At 38.0% G+C, this 2,879-nt stretch overlaps 1 long non-coding RNA gene across 1 annotated transcript; it reads left to right on the forward strand.

Annotated features, from left to right (window-relative positions):
* Positions 1 to 6: 6 nt before the first annotated feature.
* LOC145718633 (uncharacterized) lies at positions 7 to 2,105 on the forward strand. The gene is made up of 2 exons (XR_014141936.1): positions 7 to 1,889; positions 2,059 to 2,105. It is a non-coding gene; the product is annotated as an uncharacterized LOC145718633 (long non-coding RNA).
* Positions 2,106 to 2,879: the final 774 nt, after the last annotated feature.

A 2,879-nucleotide genomic window follows, 5' to 3' on the forward strand; every position in this document is an offset into this window, starting at 1 on the left:
CAGGGGCATTTACTTGTGCTTGTAGCCACTCTTCCCGCCACGTACCACATTGGGGTCTCCCATTTCAGAGAGTAGTTCCTGCTCAGCCTTGTGTAGCTCCTCAGTGGGGTGGTAGCTGCACATGGGGAGTAGTTGATGACCACGCGCACCAGTCCACCTTCTGTTTCTGTGACATGCTTTATTTCTACCACTGCCCTTACAGAAACACTGTTGGTTGACAGGTAGGGTCAGTTTTTCATATTTGGAAGCTCCTGCATTCCCTGAATGAAAATATTTTGAAATAACTTAATTGTCTAAGATTTCACTTTAATGATATATTTTTTTTTTTTTTAAGATTTTATTTACTTCAGAGAGACGGAGAACAAACATGAGTATGGAGGAAGGGCAGAGGGAGAGGGAGAAACAGGGTGCCTGATGCAGGGGTGGATCCCAGGACCCCGGGGGTCATGACCTGAGCCAAAGACAGATGCTTAACTGACTGAGCCACCCAGTTGCCCCAAAGCCACTCTTTTAATTCCGAGTCCATCTCCTCAGTGACCCATTTGGATCAAGAGTGCCTTATGTTGCCATCTGGGATCCTGATACCATTGACAGAAGAGAATCAAGCATGTTTGTGTAACCTGGAGAAAACCTTCATTTTTTTTTTTTTAATGATTTTATTTATTTATTTGACGGAGAGACGGCGAGAGAGGGAACACAAGCAGGGGGAGCGGGAGAGGGAGAAGCAGGCTTCCCGCCGAGCAGGATGTGGGGCTCCATCCCAGGACCCCGGGATCATGGCCTGAGCTGAAGGCAGACGCTTAACGACTGAGCCACCCAGGCACCCCGAAAACCTTCATCTTTATTGGAAAGCTCTCAAAACTATATCCCCGAATCTCTAATTTCTCAAATGTTAATGTTTGCCACAAGAAAGTATTGTCAAATGGGGATAAGCAAATTTAAACGGATATCTTTTGTGCTAGATATATAGTGCAGTTTTGTAATATTTCTGAGACATAGATGATCATTGAATCTTTCTATTGGGGCACAGTACTTACCTTCCAGCAAAGTATATGTTCTTCGGAATGTAATTTAAAAATCACTACTCCAGAGATAATCATTTAGGTTGTTAACTCAATAAAAATACTTAAAGCATTTACTGCTATGTTTTAGATTTTGGAGATATAGAGAAAAAAAATAATCCCTTTCCTCAAGAAGCTCTTGGTTTAGAGGGGGTGCAATAAAATAACTAGCGTATACCATAATAAATACTGTGATAGAAGCCAAGATTCTTGGAACCAGCCAATGAAGTGAGTTTTGGAGAATGACTGCAGTTAATCTGTTGAAGAAGTGGAAGAGGGCTATTTAATTTAGTTTTATTTATTTTATTTTTTAAAAAAGATTTTATTTATTTATTTGAGAGAGAGAGAGTGGGCGAGAGAGTAGGAGCATAGGGGCGGGGCAGAGGGAGAGGCCAACTCCCCTCTGAGCAGGGAGCCTGACTTGGGGCTGGATCCCAGGACCTTGGGATCACGACCCCAGCTGACCGAGTCCAAGGCAGATGTTTAACCGACTGAGCCACCCAGGCCCCCTGAGGAGGGCTATTTGAAAGAGAAGGAGAAGCTGGTGAAAGCACAGAAGGGTGAGAGTACTTTGTATATTATATATTTGAGTTTAGAGGATCCTTTATAAGTTTTAAAATTCAGTATGGAAATATGTAATTTTGTAAATTATAAATTGTTTTTGCACTTTTACAGGATGAACTCACACCATTTTTACTTGCTGTAAGTGAGAACAAACAGCAAATGGTGGAATTTTTAATAGAAAAAGAAGCAAATGTACATGCAATTGATAAGTTGCAAAGGTACAGTAGTTTTGGGTTTTTTTTTAAACCTTATATTGTTCTATGGGTGGGAGGATGGGTTAGCCTGGTGGTGGGTATTGAGGAGGGCACATTCTGCATGGAGCACTGGGTGTTATGCACAAACAATGAATCATGGAACACTTCATCTAAAACTAATGATGTAATGTATGGGGATTAACATAAGAATAAAAAAAAACCCTTATATTGTTCTAGAGTGGCACAGTTACTCAAGTCAGAAAGATTAACTTAAGAAGAGGATTAATTTATAATTATATAGTAAAAAATGTCAACATGTCATCAGTTAGGCAGAAAGCAATTATTCTGACGGGGCAACATGAAGAACAGTATATGGTAGAATTTATATTCCTTCATATTATTGACTGATGTCATTTGCAGTCTTTTTTGTTTTTTGCCATATGATTTTATATTAGCTAAAGGGGTTTCATATTAGTTTTATAACGTGTGGACTCCTAACTTTTATTTTACTTTATGATGCAATATTGGACTTCTTAACCCTTTTATAATATTTTTGAAACTTCTACTTCATATATATTTTCCTTAAAAGATGAATATTAAACATAAATAGGAGTTGCTTTGTCTTTTGGATGACTCTTTGCTTTAAATTGCTTTTTGTTTTTGAAGAATACTGATGTTAGATGATCCCTAAGTGATTATTAATTACTCTTACCAGATAATATGGGCTCATTATCCTTTTTCATGTTCAGTATATATATATATTTTTGTTTTCATTGGTAAGGATAGAAGGATGAAAGATAACTTTAATTGAATAGACTTTTCCTTTAATGAGGACAAATCATAGGTGGGTGATAAAGAGAAAAGAGATGGGCTTTAGATTGACACAAGACTAGGTTTAATTCCTAGCTTTCCCACTTGCTGGGTGTGTGACTTTGGAAACATTACTTATCATAACCAGATACATTTCCTGATATGAAAAGGAGGATAATAATATATCCTTCAAGGGTGGTTGTGTGTACTATTTTATATATATATAGCATTTAATTTAGTGTCTACCACG

The sequence above is a fragment of the Leptonychotes weddellii genome, unplaced genomic scaffold, assembly GCF_054177405.1.
Source record: "Leptonychotes weddellii isolate Sample4059 unplaced genomic scaffold, ASM5417740v2 HiC_scaffold_18767, whole genome shotgun sequence".
NCBI classification, from domain to species: domain Eukaryota; kingdom Metazoa; phylum Chordata; class Mammalia; order Carnivora; family Phocidae; genus Leptonychotes; species Leptonychotes weddellii.